At 51.0% G+C, this 16347-nt stretch overlaps 19 non-coding genes across 19 annotated transcripts; 12 read left to right on the plus strand and 7 right to left on the minus strand.

Annotated features, from left to right (window-relative positions):
• Positions 1 to 509: 509 nt before the first annotated feature.
• trnar-acg (transfer RNA arginine (anticodon ACG)) lies at positions 510 to 582 on the plus strand. The gene has a single exon. It is a non-coding gene; the product is annotated as a tRNA-Arg (tRNA).
• A 761-nt stretch (positions 583 to 1343) lies between these two features.
• On the minus strand, positions 1344 to 1415 carry trnae-cuc (transfer RNA glutamic acid (anticodon CUC)). Its single transcript has one exon. It is a non-coding gene; the product is annotated as a tRNA-Glu (tRNA).
• A 598-nt stretch (positions 1416 to 2013) lies between these two features.
• trnay-gua (transfer RNA tyrosine (anticodon GUA)) lies at positions 2014 to 2100 on the plus strand. The gene is given in 2 exon segments: positions 2014 to 2050; positions 2065 to 2100. It is a non-coding gene; the product is annotated as a tRNA-Tyr (tRNA).
• Positions 2101 to 2665: 565 nt separating this feature from the next.
• On the plus strand, positions 2666 to 2738 carry trnar-acg (transfer RNA arginine (anticodon ACG)). The gene has a single exon. It is a non-coding gene; the product is annotated as a tRNA-Arg (tRNA).
• A 762-nt stretch (positions 2739 to 3500) lies between these two features.
• On the minus strand, positions 3501 to 3572 carry trnae-cuc (transfer RNA glutamic acid (anticodon CUC)). The gene has a single exon. It is a non-coding gene; the product is annotated as a tRNA-Glu (tRNA).
• Positions 3573 to 4170: 598 nt separating this feature from the next.
• Positions 4171 to 4257, plus strand: trnay-gua (transfer RNA tyrosine (anticodon GUA)). The gene is given in 2 exon segments: positions 4171 to 4207; positions 4222 to 4257. It is a non-coding gene; the product is annotated as a tRNA-Tyr (tRNA).
• A 565-nt stretch (positions 4258 to 4822) lies between these two features.
• On the plus strand, positions 4823 to 4895 carry trnar-acg (transfer RNA arginine (anticodon ACG)). The gene has a single exon. It is a non-coding gene; the product is annotated as a tRNA-Arg (tRNA).
• A 762-nt stretch (positions 4896 to 5657) lies between these two features.
• On the minus strand, positions 5658 to 5729 carry trnae-cuc (transfer RNA glutamic acid (anticodon CUC)). Its single transcript has one exon. It is a non-coding gene; the product is annotated as a tRNA-Glu (tRNA).
• Positions 5730 to 6327: 598 nt separating this feature from the next.
• On the plus strand, positions 6328 to 6414 carry trnay-gua (transfer RNA tyrosine (anticodon GUA)). The gene is given in 2 exon segments: positions 6328 to 6364; positions 6379 to 6414. It is a non-coding gene; the product is annotated as a tRNA-Tyr (tRNA).
• A 1400-nt stretch (positions 6415 to 7814) lies between these two features.
• On the minus strand, positions 7815 to 7886 carry trnae-cuc (transfer RNA glutamic acid (anticodon CUC)). Its single transcript has one exon. It is a non-coding gene; the product is annotated as a tRNA-Glu (tRNA).
• Positions 7887 to 8484: 598 nt separating this feature from the next.
• On the plus strand, positions 8485 to 8571 carry trnay-gua (transfer RNA tyrosine (anticodon GUA)). Its single transcript is given in 2 exon segments — positions 8485 to 8521; positions 8536 to 8571. It is a non-coding gene; the product is annotated as a tRNA-Tyr (tRNA).
• Positions 8572 to 9136: 565 nt separating this feature from the next.
• Positions 9137 to 9209, plus strand: trnar-acg (transfer RNA arginine (anticodon ACG)). The gene has a single exon. It is a non-coding gene; the product is annotated as a tRNA-Arg (tRNA).
• A 762-nt stretch (positions 9210 to 9971) lies between these two features.
• On the minus strand, positions 9972 to 10043 carry trnae-cuc (transfer RNA glutamic acid (anticodon CUC)). Its single transcript has one exon. It is a non-coding gene; the product is annotated as a tRNA-Glu (tRNA).
• A 598-nt stretch (positions 10044 to 10641) lies between these two features.
• On the plus strand, positions 10642 to 10728 carry trnay-gua (transfer RNA tyrosine (anticodon GUA)). The gene is given in 2 exon segments: positions 10642 to 10678; positions 10693 to 10728. It is a non-coding gene; the product is annotated as a tRNA-Tyr (tRNA).
• Positions 10729 to 11513: 785 nt separating this feature from the next.
• trnay-gua (transfer RNA tyrosine (anticodon GUA)) lies at positions 11514 to 11600 on the plus strand. The gene is given in 2 exon segments: positions 11514 to 11550; positions 11565 to 11600. It is a non-coding gene; the product is annotated as a tRNA-Tyr (tRNA).
• A 1400-nt stretch (positions 11601 to 13000) lies between these two features.
• Positions 13001 to 13072, minus strand: trnae-cuc (transfer RNA glutamic acid (anticodon CUC)). Its single transcript has one exon. It is a non-coding gene; the product is annotated as a tRNA-Glu (tRNA).
• Positions 13073 to 13670: 598 nt separating this feature from the next.
• trnay-gua (transfer RNA tyrosine (anticodon GUA)) lies at positions 13671 to 13757 on the plus strand. The gene is given in 2 exon segments: positions 13671 to 13707; positions 13722 to 13757. It is a non-coding gene; the product is annotated as a tRNA-Tyr (tRNA).
• Positions 13758 to 15157: 1400 nt separating this feature from the next.
• Positions 15158 to 15229, minus strand: trnae-cuc (transfer RNA glutamic acid (anticodon CUC)). The gene has a single exon. It is a non-coding gene; the product is annotated as a tRNA-Glu (tRNA).
• A 598-nt stretch (positions 15230 to 15827) lies between these two features.
• Positions 15828 to 15914, plus strand: trnay-gua (transfer RNA tyrosine (anticodon GUA)). Its single transcript is given in 2 exon segments — positions 15828 to 15864; positions 15879 to 15914. It is a non-coding gene; the product is annotated as a tRNA-Tyr (tRNA).
• The last annotated feature ends 433 nt before the right edge of the window (positions 15915 to 16347 follow it).

The following is a 16347-nucleotide window of genomic DNA, read 5'->3' on the forward strand; positions in this document are numbered from 1 at the left end:
CACTGTTTGCTAGCGCCAGAACGCCAAGCCACACGCAGGTGAATCGAATAGTAGCCTAGTCAAATACGCTCCGCCTACACATACACAGGCGCTAGCGAAAAATTTACAAACAATACCTTTTTTTCAATAGAAGCTGGACCTTCCGAATTCTAACCAAAAAAAAACTTTGAGGACGAGCCCCCAATTGTTACGTTCCGGCTCAAGGAAGTAACAAAAGAAAGGGTTCAGAGTCCAAAAATATATTTAACAATATATTTATTTAAATCTAGGGGTAAGTAATAAAGAAAATAGTTGTTCAACAGTAAATAAACAAACACTTAAGAGAAAAACAATATGAAGGTCCAGCTCCTCAGCACAACTGCAGGCCTCCCGGTAGACAGAGGGCAGACATCTTATATCCATCCACAAACTCAAGACAGGTGTGGATCCTTATCTGACAACCTATCAAAAGAGAGAAAAAACAAACAGAAAAAACCCAAAACAAAACTAATCCGTAACACCTGATCGGTGGGCCAGTGGCGCAATGGATAACGCGTCTGACTACGGATCAGAAGATTCTAGGTTCGACTCCTGGCTGGCTCGCTCTGCCTCTTTTGCTTCGCTGTCAGCCCATAGCCATTTTATTATTCCGTTTTATTAGCCCGTAGTTTTTGTTATTATTATTATTGGATTGGTTGATTAATATTAAAAATTGACAGTCCAACAATAGGCTGCTTTGTCAGTGGGATTACGGTTACCATACAATACCATGCGTCTTTTCAAATGCATTGCATGAGTACTGTCACAAGGACCTTGCTTTACGACCAGTTTACAGTGTCTGTTATGCCAACGCAGGAATGGGAGGAAACTGAACCCCCTGGGCAAGGCAAATGAGAGCTCCCTCCGGTGAGCCTGATGAAATTGAATTCAGTAAACAATCCCTACGGATCATTCCCATGTTCTTAAAGGGGCGGTCACACACTAAAAGCCAAAAGGCCTGCTCCAGGCGGGAGGACGATCCCATATGGTCTAGCGGCGGCCCGGGTTTGACTTCCGGTATGGGAAGCTGGGGTTGCCTTTGCTTCACTTATCGAAACAGCCAGCACGTCTGTCTGTGCTAGTAGCACTTTTAGCCAGCGGCGGAGCTTCAGCAACCTGATAGGTTGAGGTTCTGTCCCTGACCAGAGTGCCTTCGATAGGAGGCAAGTTGGCAATCCTTAGGTCACTGGTTCGACTCAGGCTCGAAGGAGTTCATTTTCACGCGCAAACATTTCTTTGGCAGTGCTTCTCGACGAGGCCATCAGCACTTGATTTCGTTGTCCGCCATTTTGCAATCACGACCGCCGCTGGAGGGCAAAAGCTCATTCCCTGACCGGGAATCGAACCCGGGCCGCGGCGGTGAGAGCGCCGAATCCTAACCACTAGACCACCAGGGAAGGTCTGTTGAGTCCTTCCCCTCAAGCCCGGCTGTGGGACTCTACCACATTTCCCAGCAAGACCACTAGGGCTTGTATTTTCCTCCAGGAGAAAATTGACAGTCCAACAATAGGCTGCTTTGTCAGTGGGATTACGGTTACCATACAATACCATGCGTCTTTTCAAATGCATTGCATGAGTACTGTCACAAGGACCTTGCTTTACGACCAGTTTACAGTGTCTGTTATGCCAACGCAGGAATGGGAGGAAACTGAACCCCCTGGGCAAGGCAAATGAGAGCTCCCTCCGGTGAGCCTGATGAAATTGAATTCAGTAAACAATCCCTTCGGATCATTCCCATGTTCTTAAAGGGGGCGGTCACACACTAAAAGCCAAAAGGCCTGCTCAGGGCGGGAGGAAGATCCCATATGGTCTAGCAGTCAGGATTCCTAGTTTTCACCCAGGCGGCCCGGATTCGGCTCCCGGTATGGGAAGCTGGGTTTGCCTTTACTTCACTTATCGAAACAGCCAGCACGTCTGTCTGTGCTAGTAGCACTTTTAGCCAGCGGCGGAGCTTCAGCAACCTGATAGGTTGAGGTTCTGTCCCCAACCAGCGTGCCTTCGATAGCTCAGCTGGTAGAGCGGAGGACTGTAGGAGGCAAATTGGCAATCCTTAGGTCGCTGGTTCGACTCCGGCTCGAAGGAGTTCTTTTTCACATGCAAACATTTATTTGGCCGTGCTTCTCGGCGAGGAAATCAGCATTTGTTTTCGTAGTCCGCCATTTTGCAATCACGTCCGCCGCTGGAGGGCAAAAGCTCGTTCCCTGACCGGGAACCGAACCTGGGCCGCGGCGGTGAGAGCGCCAAATCCTAACAACTAGACAACCAGGGAAGGTCTGTTGAGCCCTTCCCCTCAAGCCCAGCTGTGGGACTCTATCACATTTCCCAGCAAGACCACTATGGCTTGTATTTTCCTCCAGGAGAGGAGACGTCTCTGACCCTGGATCCCAGTTCTTCCGCTGAGAAACTGTCACAGGCTCTGTAGGAATATCCTAACAACACCACAACTTGCCATGAAAACAAAGCAACCGAGATCCCCAATATGTGAAGCCTCCATCTCGAAGGTTTTTATAGCAGGCCCCTCATCGGACCCCTTCCTGACGTTGGCTCGAGGCCTGTTAATGGCATGAGAAAGAGTAGATGTCATGACAGGCCTCTGCCCAGTCGAACACCAACAGGTCCCGTGTAAGCTCAAGGACACCTGATCGGTGGGCCAGTGGCGCAATGGATAACGCGTCTGACTACGGATCAGAAGATTCTAGGTTCGACTCCTGGCTGGCTCGCTCTGCCTCTTTTGCTTCGCTGTCAGCCCATAGCCATTTTATTATTCCGTTTTATTAGCCCGTAGTTTTTGTTATTATTATTATTGGATTGGTTGATTAATATTAAAAATTGACAGTCCAACAATAGGCTGCTTTGTCAGTGGGATTACGGTTACCATACAATACCATGCGTCTTTTCAAATGCATTGCATGAGTACTGTCACAAGGACCTTGCTTTACGACCAGTTTACAGTGTCTGTTATGCCAACGCAGGAATGGGAGGAAACTGAACCCCCTGGGCAAGGCAAATGAGAGCTCCCTCCGGTGAGCCTGATGAAATTGAATTCAGTAAACAATCCCTACGGATCATTCCCATGTTCTTAAAGGGGGCGGTCACACACTAAAAGCCAAAAGGCCTGCTCCAGGCGGGAGGACGATCCCATATGGTCTAGCGGCGGCCCGGGTTTGACTTCCGGTATGGGAAGCTGGGGTTGCCTTTGCTTCACTTATCGAAACAGCCAGCACGTCTGTCTGTGCTAGTAGCACTTTTAGCCAGCGGCGGAGCTTCAGCAACCTGATAGGTTGAGGTTCTGTCCCTGACCAGAGTGCCTTCGATAGGAGGCAAGTTGGCAATCCTTAGGTCACTGGTTCGACTCAGGCTCGAAGGAGTTCATTTTCACGCGCAAACATTTCTTTGGCAGTGCTTCTCGACGAGGCCATCAGCACTTGATTTCGTTGTCCGCCATTTTGCAATCACGACCGCCGCTGGAGGGCAAAAGCTCATTCCCTGACCGGGAATCGAACCCGGGCCGCGGCGGTGAGAGCGCCGAATCCTAACCACTAGACCACCAGGGAAGGTCTGTTGAGTCCTTCCCCTCAAGCCCGGCTGTGGGACTCTACCACATTTCCCAGCAAGACCACTAGGGCTTGTATTTTCCTCCAGGAGAAAATTGACAGTCCAACAATAGGCTGCTTTGTCAGTGGGATTACGGTTACCATACAATACCATGCGTCTTTTCAAATGCATTGCATGAGTACTGTCACAAGGACCTTGCTTTACGACCAGTTTACAGTGTCTGTTATGCCAACGCAGGAATGGGAGGAAACTGAACCCCCTGGGCAAGGCAAATGAGAGCTCCCTCCGGTGAGCCTGATGAAATTGAATTCAGTAAACAATCCCTTCGGATCATTCCCATGTTCTTAAAGGGGGCGGTCACACACTAAAAGCCAAAAGGCCTGCTCAGGGCGGGAGGAAGATCCCATATGGTCTAGCAGTCAGGATTCCTAGTTTTCACCCAGGCGGCCCGGATTCGGCTCCCGGTATGGGAAGCTGGGTTTGCCTTTACTTCACTTATCGAAACAGCCAGCACGTCTGTCTGTGCTAGTAGCACTTTTAGCCAGCGGCGGAGCTTCAGCAACCTGATAGGTTGAGGTTCTGTCCCCAACCAGCGTGCCTTCGATAGCTCAGCTGGTAGAGCGGAGGACTGTAGGAGGCAAATTGGCAATCCTTAGGTCGCTGGTTCGACTCCGGCTCGAAGGAGTTCTTTTTCACATGCAAACATTTATTTGGCCGTGCTTCTCGGCGAGGAAATCAGCATTTGTTTTCGTAGTCCGCCATTTTGCAATCACGTCCGCCGCTGGAGGGCAAAAGCTCGTTCCCTGACCGGGAACCGAACCTGGGCCGCGGCGGTGAGAGCGCCAAATCCTAACAACTAGACAACCAGGGAAGGTCTGTTGAGCCCTTCCCCTCAAGCCCAGCTGTGGGACTCTATCACATTTCCCAGCAAGACCACTATGGCTTGTATTTTCCTCCAGGAGAGGAGACGTCTCTGACCCTGGATCCCAGTTCTTCCGCTGAGAAACTGTCACAGGCTCTGTAGGAATATCCTAACAACACCACAACTTGCCATGAAAACAAAGCAACCGAGATCCCCAATATGTGAAGCCTCCATCTCGAAGGTTTTTATAGCAGGCCCCTCATCGGACCCCTTCCTGACGTTGGCTCGAGGCCTGTTAATGGCATGAGAAAGAGTAGATGTCATGACAGGCCTCTGCCCAGTCGAACACCAACAGGTCCCGTGTAAGCTCAAGGACACCTGATCGGTGGGCCAGTGGCGCAATGGATAACGCGTCTGACTACGGATCAGAAGATTCTAGGTTCGACTCCTGGCTGGCTCGCTCTGCCTCTTTTGCTTCGCTGTCAGCCCATAGCCATTTTATTATTCCGTTTTATTAGCCCGTAGTTTTTGTTATTATTATTATTGGATTGGTTGATTAATATTAAAAATTGACAGTCCAACAATAGGCTGCTTTGTCAGTGGGATTACGGTTACCATACAATACCATGCGTCTTTTCAAATGCATTGCATGAGTACTGTCACAAGGACCTTGCTTTACGACCAGTTTACAGTGTCTGTTATGCCAACGCAGGAATGGGAGGAAACTGAACCCCCTGGGCAAGGCAAATGAGAGCTCCCTCCGGTGAGCCTGATGAAATTGAATTCAGTAAACAATCCCTACGGATCATTCCCATGTTCTTAAAGGGGGCGGTCACACACTAAAAGCCAAAAGGCCTGCTCCAGGCGGGAGGACGATCCCATATGGTCTAGCGGCGGCCCGGGTTTGACTTCCGGTATGGGAAGCTGGGGTTGCCTTTGCTTCACTTATCGAAACAGCCAGCACGTCTGTCTGTGCTAGTAGCACTTTTAGCCAGCGGCGGAGCTTCAGCAACCTGATAGGTTGAGGTTCTGTCCCTGACCAGAGTGCCTTCGATAGGAGGCAAGTTGGCAATCCTTAGGTCACTGGTTCGACTCAGGCTCGAAGGAGTTCATTTTCACGCGCAAACATTTCTTTGGCAGTGCTTCTCGACGAGGCCATCAGCACTTGATTTCGTTGTCCGCCATTTTGCAATCACGACCGCCGCTGGAGGGCAAAAGCTCATTCCCTGACCGGGAATCGAACCCGGGCCGCGGCGGTGAGAGCGCCGAATCCTAACCACTAGACCACCAGGGAAGGTCTGTTGAGTCCTTCCCCTCAAGCCCGGCTGTGGGACTCTACCACATTTCCCAGCAAGACCACTAGGGCTTGTATTTTCCTCCAGGAGAAAATTGACAGTCCAACAATAGGCTGCTTTGTCAGTGGGATTACGGTTACCATACAATACCATGCGTCTTTTCAAATGCATTGCATGAGTACTGTCACAAGGACCTTGCTTTACGACCAGTTTACAGTGTCTGTTATGCCAACGCAGGAATGGGAGGAAACTGAACCCCCTGGGCAAGGCAAATGAGAGCTCCCTCCGGTGAGCCTGATGAAATTGAATTCAGTAAACAATCCCTTCGGATCATTCCCATGTTCTTAAAGGGGGCGGTCACACACTAAAAGCCAAAAGGCCTGCTCAGGGCGGGAGGAAGATCCCATATGGTCTAGCAGTCAGGATTCCTAGTTTTCACCCAGGCGGCCCGGATTCGGCTCCCGGTATGGGAAGCTGGGTTTGCCTTTACTTCACTTATCGAAACAGCCAGCACGTCTGTCTGTGCTAGTAGCACTTTTAGCCAGCGGCGGAGCTTCAGCAACCTGATAGGTTGAGGTTCTGTCCCCAACCAGCGTGCCTTCGATAGCTCAGCTGGTAGAGCGGAGGACTGTAGGAGGCAAATTGGCAATCCTTAGGTCGCTGGTTCGACTCCGGCTCGAAGGAGTTCTTTTTCACATGCAAACATTTATTTGGCCGTGCTTCTCGGTGAGGAAATCAGCATTTGTTTTCGTAGTCCGCCATTTTGCAATCACGTCCGCCGCTGGAGGGCAAAAGCTCGTTCCCTGACCGGGAACCGAACCTGGGCCGCGGCGGTGAGAGCGCCAAATCCTAACAACTAGACAACCAGGGAAGGTCTGTTGAGCCCTTCCCCTCAAGCCCAGCTGTGGGACTCTATCACATTTCCCAGCAAGACCACTATGGCTTGTATTTTCCTCCAGGAGAGGAGACGTCTCTGACCCTGGATCCCAGTTCTTCCGCTGAGAAACTGTCACAGGCTCTGTAGGAATATCCTAACAACACCACAACTTGCCATGAAAACAAAGCAACCGAGATCCCCAATATGTGAAGCCTCCATCTCGAAGGTTTTTATAGCAGGCCCCTCATCGGACCCCTTCCTGACGTTGGCTCGAGGCCTGTTAATGGCATGAGAAAGAGTAGATGTCATGACAGGCCTCTGCCCAGTCGAACACCAACAGGTCCCGTGTAAGCTCAAGGACAGCTGATCGGTGGGCCAGTGGCGCAATGGATAACGCGTCTGACTACGGATCAGAAGATTCTAGGTTTGACTCCTGGCTGGCTCGCTCTGCCTCTTTTGCTTCGCTGTCAGCCCATAGCCATTTTATTATTCCGTTTTATTAGCCCGTAGTTTTTGTTATTATTATTATTGGATTGGTTGATTAATATTAAAAATTGACAGTCCAACAATAGGCTGCTTTGTCAGTGGGATTACGGTTACCATACAATACCATGCGTCTTTTCAAATGCATTGCATGAGTACTGTCACAAGGACCTTGCTTTACGACCAGTTTACAGTGTCTGTTATGCCAACGCAGGAATGGGAGGAAACTGAACCCCCTGGGCAAGGCAAATGAGAGCTCCCTCCGGTGAGCCTGATGAAATTGAATTCAGTAAACAATCCCTACGGATCATTCCCATGTTCTTAAAGGGGGCGGTCACACACTAAAAGCCAAAAGGCCTGCTCCAGGCGGGAGGACGATCCCATATGGTCTAGCGGCGGCCCGGGTTTGACTTCCGGTATGGGAAGCTGGGGTTGCCTTTGCTTCACTTATCGAAACAGCCAGCACGTCTGTCTGTGCTAGTAGCACTTTTAGCCAGCGGCGGAGCTTCAGCAACCTGATAGGTTGAGGTTCTGTCCCTGACCAGAGTGCCTTCGATAGGAGGCAAGTTGGCAATCCTTAGGTCACTGGTTCGACTCAGGCTCGAAGGAGTTCATTTTCACGCGCAAACATTTCTTTGGCAGTGCTTCTCGACGAGGCCATCAGCACTTGATTTCGTTGTCCGCCATTTTGCAATCACGACCGCCGCTGGAGGGCAAAAGCTCATTCCCTGACCGGGAATCGAACCCGGGCCGCGGCGGTGAGAGCGCCGAATCCTAACCACTAGACCACCAGGGAAGGTCTGTTGAGTCCTTCCCCTCAAGCCCGGCTGTGGGACTCTACCACATTTCCCAGCAAGACCACTAGGGCTTGTATTTTCCTCCAGGAGAAAATTGACAGTCCAACAATAGGCTGCTTTGTCAGTGGGATTACGGTTACCATACAATACCATGCGTCTTTTCAAATGCATTGCATGAGTACTGTCACAAGGACCTTGCTTTACGACCAGTTTACAGTGTCTGTTATGCCAACGCAGGAATGGGAGGAAACTGAACCCCCTGGGCAAGGCAAATGAGAGCTCCCTCCGGTGAGCCTGATGAAATTGAATTCAGTAAACAATCCCTTCGGATCATTCCCATGTTCTTAAAGGGGGCGGTCACACACTAAAAGCCAAAAGGCCTGCTCAGGGCGGGAGGAAGATCCCATATGGTCTAGCAGTCAGGATTCCTAGTTTTCACCCAGGCGGCCCGGATTCGGCTCCCGGTATGGGAAGCTGGGTTTGCCTTTACTTCACTTATCGAAACAGCCAGCACGTCTGTCTGTGCTAGTAGCACTTTTAGCCAGCGGCGGAGCTTCAGCAACCTGATAGGTTGAGGTTCTGTCCCCAACCAGCGTGCCTTCGATAGCTCAGCTGGTAGAGCGGAGGACTGTAGGAGGCAAATTGGCAATCCTTAGGTCGCTGGTTCGACTCCGGCTCGAAGGAGTTCTTTTTCACATGCAAACATTTATTTGGCCGTGCTTCTCGGCGAGGAAATCAGCATTTGTTTTCGTAGTCCGCCATTTTGCAATCACGTCCGCCGCTGGAGGGCAAAAGCTCGTTCCCTGACCGGGAACCGAACCTGGGCCGCGGCGGTGAGAGCGCCAAATCCTAACAACTAGACAACCAGGGAAGGTCTGTTGAGCCCTTCCCCTCAAGCCCAGCTGTGGGACTCTATCACATTTCCCAGCAAGACCACTATGGCTTGTATTTTCCTCCAGGAGAGGAGACGTCTCTGACCCTGGATCCCAGTTCTTCCGCTGAGAAACTGTCACAGGCTCTGTAGGAATATCCTAACAACACCACAACTTGCCATGAAAACAAAGCAACCGAGATCCCCAATATGTGAAGCCTCCATCTCGAAGGTTTTTATAGCAGGCCCCTCATCGGACCCCTTCCTGACGTTGGCTCGAGGCCTGTTAATGGCATGAGAAAGAGTAGATGTCATGACAGGCCTCTGCCCAGTCGAACACCAACAGGTCCCGTGTAAGCTCAAGGACACCTGATCGGTGGGCCAGTGGCGCAATGGATAACGCGTCTGACTACGGATCAGAAGATTCTAGGTTCGACTCCTGGCTGGCTCGCTCTGCCTCTTTTGCTTCGCTGTCAGCCCATAGCCATTTTATTATTCCGTTTTATTAGCCCGTAGTTTTTGTTATTCTTATTATTGGATTGGTTGATTAATATTAAAAATTGACAGTCCAACAATAGGCTGCTTTGTCAGTGGGATTACGGTTACCATACAATACCATGCGTCTTTTCAAATGCATTGCATGAGTACTGTCACAAGGACCTTGCTTTACGACCAGTTTACAGTGTCTGTTATGCCAACGCAGGAATGGGAGGAAACTGAACCCCCTGGGCAAGGCAAATGAGAGCTCCCTCCGGTGAGCCTGATGAAATTGAATTCAGTAAACAATCCCTACGGATCATTCCCATGTTCTTAAAGGGGGCGGTCACACACTAAAAGCCAAAAGGCCTGCTCCAGGCGGGAGGACGATCCCATATGGTCTAGCGGCGGCCCGGGTTTGACTTCCGGTATGGGAAGCTGGGGTTGCCTTTGCTTCACTTATCGAAACAGCCAGCACGTCTGTCTGTGCTAGTAGCACTTTTAGCCAGCGGCGGAGCTTCAGCAACCTGATAGGTTGAGGTTCTGTCCCTGACCAGAGTGCCTTCGATAGGAGGCAAGTTGGCAATCCTTAGGTCACTGGTTCGACTCAGGCTCGAAGGAGTTCATTTTCACGCGCAAACATTTCTTTGGCAGTGCTTCTCGACGAGGCCATCAGCACTTGATTTCGTTGTCCGCCATTTTGCAATCACGACCGCCGCTGGAGGGCAAAAGCTCATTCCCTGACCGGGAATCGAACCCGGGCCGCGGCGGTGAGAGCGCCGAATCCTAACCACTAGACCACCAGGGAAGGTCTGTTGAGTCCTTCCCCTCAAGCCCGGCTGTGGGACTCTACCACATTTCCCAGCAAGACCACTAGGGCTTGTATTTTCCTCCAGGAGAAAATTGACAGTCCAACAATAGGCTGCTTTGTCAGTGGGATTACGGTTACCATACAATACCATGCGTCTTTTCAAATGCATTGCATGAGTACTGTCACAAGGACCTTGCTTTACGACCAGTTTACAGTGTCTGTTATGCCAACGCAGGAATGGGAGGAAACTGAACCCCCTGGGCAAGGCAAATGAGAGCTCCCTCCGGTGAGCCTGATGAAATTGAATTCAGTAAACAATCCCTTCGGATCATTCCCATGTTCTTAAAGGGGGCGGTCACACACTAAAAGCCAAAAGGCCTGCTCAGGGCGGGAGGAAGATCCCATATGGTCTAGCAGTCAGGATTCCTAGTTTTCACCCAGGCGGCCCGGATTCGGCTCCCGGTATGGGAAGCTGGGTTTGCCTTTACTTCACTTATCGAAACAGCCAGCACGTCTGTCTGTGCTAGTAGCACTTTTAGCCAGCGGCGGAGCTTCAGCAACCTGATAGGTTGAGGTTCTGTCCCCAACCAGCGTGCCTTCGATAGCTCAGCTGGTAGAGCGGAGGACTGTAGGAGGCAAATTGGCAATCCTTAGGTCGCTGGTTCGACTCCGGCTCGAAGGAGTTCTTTTTCATATGCAAACATTTATTTGGCCGTGCCTCTCGGCGAGGAAATCAGCATTTGTTTTCGTAGTCCGCCATTTTGCAATCACGTCCGCCGCTGGAGGGCAAAAGCTCGTTCCCTGACCGGGAACCGAACCTGGGCCGCGGCGGTGAGAACGCCAAATCCTAACAACTAGACCACCAGGGAAGGTCTGTTGAGTCCTTCCCCTCAAGCCCGGCTGTGGGACTCTACCACATTTCCCAGCAAGACCACTAGGGCTTGTATTTTCCTCCAGGAGAAAATTGACAGTCCAACAATAGGCTGCTTTGTCAGTGGGATTACGGTTACCATACAATACCATGCGTCTTTTCAAATGCATTGCATGAGTACTGTCACAAGGACCTTGCTTTACGACCAGTTTACAGTGTCTGTTATGCCAACGCAGGAATGGGAGGAAACTGAACCCCCTGGGCAAGGCAAATGAGAGCTCCCTCCGGTGAGCCTGATGAAATTGAATTCCGTAAACAATCCCTTCGGATCATTCCCATGTTCTTAAAGGGGGCGGTCACACACTAAAAGCCAAAAGGCCTGCTCAGGGCGGGAGGAAGATCCCATATGGTCTAGCAGTCAGGATTCCTAGTTTTCACCCAGGCGGCCCGGATTCGGCTCCCGGTATGGGAAGCTGGGTTTGCCTTTACTTCACTTATCGAAACAGCCAGCACGTCTGTCTGTGCTAGTAGCACTTTTAGCCAGCGGCGGAGCTTCAGCAACCTGATAGGTTGAGGTTCTGTCCCCAACCAGCGTGCCTTCGATAGCTCAGCTGGTAGAGCGGAGGACTGTAGGAGGCAAATTGGCAATCCTTAGGTCGCTGGTTCGACTCCGGCTCGAAGGAGTTCTTTTTCATATGCAAACATTTATTTGGCCGTGCTTCTCGGCGAGGAAATCAGCATTTGTTTTCGTAGTCCGCCATTTTGCAATCACGTCCGCCGCTGGAGGGCAAAAGCTCGTTCCCTGACCGGGAACCGAACCTGGGCCGCGGCGGTGAGAGCGCCAAATCCTAACAACTAGACAACCAGGGAAGGTCTGTTGAGCCCTTCCCCTCAAGCCCAGCTGTGGGACTCTATCACATTTCCCAGCAAGACCACTATGGCTTGTATTTTCCTCCAGGAGAGGAGACGTCTCTGACCCTGGATCCCAGTTCTTCCGCTGAGAAACTGTCACAGGCTCTGTAGGAATATCCTAACAACACCACAACTTGCCATGAAAACAAAGCAACCGAGATCCCCAATATGTGAAGCCTTCATCTCGAAGGTTTTTATAGCAGGCCCCTCATCGGACCCCTTCCTGACGTTGGCTCGAGGCCTGTTAATGGCATGAGAAAGAGTAGATGTCATGACAGGCCTCTGCCCAGTCGAACACCAACAGGTCCCGTGTAAGCTCAAGGACAGCTGATCGGTGGGCCAGTGGCGCAATGGATAACGCGTCTGACTACGGATCAGAAGATTCTAGGTTTGACTCCTGGCTGGCTCACTCTGCCTCTTTTGCTTCGCTGTCAGCCCATAGCCATTTTATTATTCCGTTTTATTAGCCCGTAGTTTTTGTTATTCTTATTATTGGATTGGTTGATTAATATTAAAAATTGACAGTCCAACAATAGGCTGCTTTGTCAGTGGGATTACGGTTACCATACAATACCAAGCTTTTTTTAAAATGCATTGCATGAGTACTGTCACAAGGACCTTGCTTTACGACCAGTTTACAGTGTCTGTTATGCCAACGCAGGAATGGGAGGAAACTGAACCCCCTGGGCAAGGCAAATGAGAGCTCCCTCCGGTGAGCCTGATGAAATTGAATTCAGTAAACAATCCCTACGGATCATTCCCATGTTCTTAAAGGGGGCGGTCACACACTAAAAGCCAAAAGGCCTGCTCCAGGCGGGAGGACGATCCCATATGGTCTAGCGGCGGCCCGGGTTTGACTTCCGGTATGGGAAGCTGGGGTTGCCTTTGCTTCACTTATCGAAACAGCCAGCACGTCTGTCTGTGCTAGTAGCACTTTTAGCCAGCGGCGGAGCTTCAGCAACCTGATAGGTTGAGGTTCTGTCCCTGACCAGAGTGCCTTCGATAGGAGGCAAGTTGGCAATCCTTAGGTCACTGGTTCGACTCAGGCTCGAAGGAGTTCATTTTCACGCGCAAACATTTCTTTGGCAGTGCTTCTCGACGAGGCTATCAGCACTTGATTTCGTTGTCCGCCATTTTGCAATCACGACCGCCGCTGGAGGGCAAAAGCTCATTCCCTGACCGGGAATCGAACCCGGGCCGCGGCGGTGAGAGCGCCGAATCCTAACCACTAGACCACCAGGGAAGGTCTGTTGAGTCCTTCCCCTCAAGCCCGGCTGTGGGACTCTACCACATTTCCCAGCAAGACCACTAGGGCTTGTATTTTCCTCCAGGAGAAAATTGACAGTCCAACAATAGGCTGCTTTGTCAGTGGGATTACGGTTACCATACAATACCATGCGTCTTTTCAAATGCATTGCATGAGTACTGTCACAAGGACCTTGCTTTACGACCAGTTTACAGTGTCTGTTATGCCAACGCAGGAATGGGAGGAAACTGAACCCCCTGGGCAAGGCAAATGAGAGCTCCCTCCGGTGAGCCTGATGAAATTGAATTCAGTAAACAATCCCTTCGGATCATTCCCATGTTCTTAAAGGGGGCGGTCACACACTAAAAGCCAAAAGGCCTGCTCAGGGCGGGAGGAAGATCCCATATGGTCTAGCAGTCAGGATTCCTAGTTTTCACCCAGGCGGCCCGGATTCGGCTCCCGGTATGGGAAGCTGGGTTTGCCTTTACTTCACTTATCGAAACAGCCAGCACGTCTGTCTGTGCTAGTAGCACTTTTAGCCAGCGGCGGAGCTTCAGCAACCTGATAGGTTGAGGTTCTGTCCCCAACTAGCGTGCCTTCGATAGCTCAGCTGGTAGAGCGGAGGACTGTAGGAGGCAAATTGGCAATCCTTAGGTCGCTGGTTCGACTCCGGCTCGAAGGAGTTCTTTTTCATATGCAAACATTTATTTGGCCGTGCTTCTCGGCGAGGAAATCAGCATTTGTTTTCGTAGTCCGCCATTTTGCAATCACGTCCGCCGCTGGAGGGCAAAAGCTCGTTCCCTGACCGGGAACCGAACCTGGGCCGCGGCGGTGAGAGCGCCAAATCCTAACAACTAGACAACCAGGGAAGGTCTGTTGAGCCCTTCCCCTCAAGCCCAGCTGTGGGACTCTATCACATTTCCCAGCAAGACCACTATGGCTTGTATTTTCCTCCAGGAGAGGAGACGTCTCTGACCCTGGATCCCAGTTCTTCCGCTGAGAAACTGTCACAGGCTCTGTAGGAATATCCTAACAACACCACAACTTGCCATGAAAACAAAGCAACCGAGATCCCCAATATGTGAAGCCTTCATCTCGAAGGTTTTTATAGCAGGCCCCTCATCGGACCCCTTCCTGACGTTGGCTCGAGGCCTGTTAATGGCATGAGAAAGAGTAGATGTCATGACAGGCCTCTGCCCAGTCGAACACCAACAGGTCCCGTGTAAGCTCAAGGACAGCTGATCGGTGGGCCAGTGGCGCAATGGATAACGCGTCTGACTACGGATCAGAAGATTCTAGGTTTGACTCCTGGCTGGCTCACTCTGCCTCTTTTGCTTCGCTGTCAGCCCATAGCCATTTTATTATTCCGTTTTATTAGCCCGTAGTTTTTGTTATTCTTATTATTGGATTGGTTGATTAATATAAAAAATTGACAGTCCAACAATAGGCTGCTTTGTCAGTGGGATTACGGTTACCATACAATACCAAGCTTTTTTTAAAATGCATTGCATGAGTACTGTCACAAGGACCTTGCTTTACGACCAGTTTACAGTGTCTGTTATGCCAACGCAGGAATGGGAGGAAACTGAACCCCCTGGGCAAGGCAAATGAGAGCTCCCTCCGGTGAGCCTGATGAAATTGAATTCAGTAAACAATCCCTACGGATCATTCCCATGTTCTTAAAGGGGGCGGTCACACACTAAAAGCCAAAAGGCCTGCTCCAGGCGGGAGGACGATCCCATATGGTCTAGCGGCGGCCCGGGTTTGACTTCCGGTATGGGAAGCTGGGGTTGCCTTTGCTTCACTTATCGAAACAGCCAGCACGTCTGTCTGTGCTAGTAGCACTTTTAGCCAGCGGCGGTGCTTCAGCAACCTGATAGGTTGAGGTTCTGTCCCTGACCAGAGTGCCTTCGATAGGAGGCAAGTTGGCAATCCTTAGGTCACTGGTTCGACTCAGGCTCGAAGGAGTTCATTTTCACGCGCAAACATTTCTTTGGCAGTGCTTCTCGACGAGGCCATCAGCACTTGATTTCGTTGTCCGCCATTTTGCAATCACGACCGCCGCTGGAGGGCAAAAGCTCATTCCCTGACCGGGAATCGAACCCGGGCCGCGGCGGTGAGAGCGCCGAATCCTAACCACTAGACCACCAGGGAAGGTCTGTTGAGTCCTTCCCCTCAAGCCCGGCTGTGGGACTCTACCACATTTCCCAGCAAGACCACTAGGGCTTGTATTTTCCTCCAGGAGAAAATTGACAGTCCAACAATAGGCTGCTTTGTCAGTGGTATTACGGTTACCATACAATACCATGCGTCTTTTCAAATGCATTGCATGAGTACTGTCACAAGGACCTTGCTTTACGACCAGTTTACAGTGTCTGTTATGCCAACGCAGGAATGGGAGGAAACTGAACCCCCTGGGCAAGGCAAATGAGAGCTCCCTCCGGTGAGCCTGATGAAATTGAATTCAGTAAACAATCCCTTCGGATCATTCCCATGTTCTTAAAGGGGGCGGTCACACACTAAAAGCCAAAAGGCCTGCTCAGGGCGGGAGGAAGATCCCATATGGTCTAGCAGTCAGGATTCCTAGTTTTCACCCAGGCGGCCCGGATTCGGCTCCCGGTATGGGAAGCTGGGTTTGCCTTTACTTCACTTATCGAAACAGCCAGCACGTCTGTCTGTGCTAGTAGCACTTTTAGCCAGCGGCGGAGCTTCAGCAACCTGATAGGTTGAGGTTCTGTCCCCAACCAGCGTGCCTTCGATAGCTCAGCTGGTAGAGCGGAGGACTGTAGGAGGCAAATTGGCCATCCTTAGGTCGCTGGTTCGACTCCGGCTCGAAGGAGTTCTTTTTCATATGCAAACATTTATTTGGCCGTGCTTCTCGGCGAGGAAATCAGCATTTGTTTTCGTAGTCCGCCATTTTGCAATCACGTCCGCCGCTGGAGGGCAAAAGCTCGTTCCCTGACCGGGAACCGAACCTGGGCCGCGGCGGTGAGAGCGCCAAATCCTAACAACTAGACAACCAGGGAAGGTCTGTTGAGCCCTTCCCCTCAAGCCCAGCTGTGGGACTCTATCACATTTCCCAGCAAGACCACTATGGCTTGTATTTTCCTCCAGGAGAGGAGACGTCTCTGACCCTGGATCCCAGTTCTTCCGCTGAGAAACTGTCACAGGCTCTGTAGGAATATCCTAACAACACCACAACTTGCCATGAAAACAAAGCAACCGAGATCCCCAATATGTGAAGCCTCCATCTCGAAGGTTTTTATAGCAGG

The sequence above is a fragment of the Rhinichthys klamathensis genome, unplaced genomic scaffold (assembly GCF_029890125.1).
Source record: "Rhinichthys klamathensis goyatoka isolate OS25496 unplaced genomic scaffold, OSU_Roscu_1.1 h1tg000562l_1, whole genome shotgun sequence".
In the NCBI taxonomy this organism is placed as follows: Eukaryota; Metazoa; Chordata; class Actinopteri; order Cypriniformes; family Leuciscidae; genus Rhinichthys; species Rhinichthys klamathensis.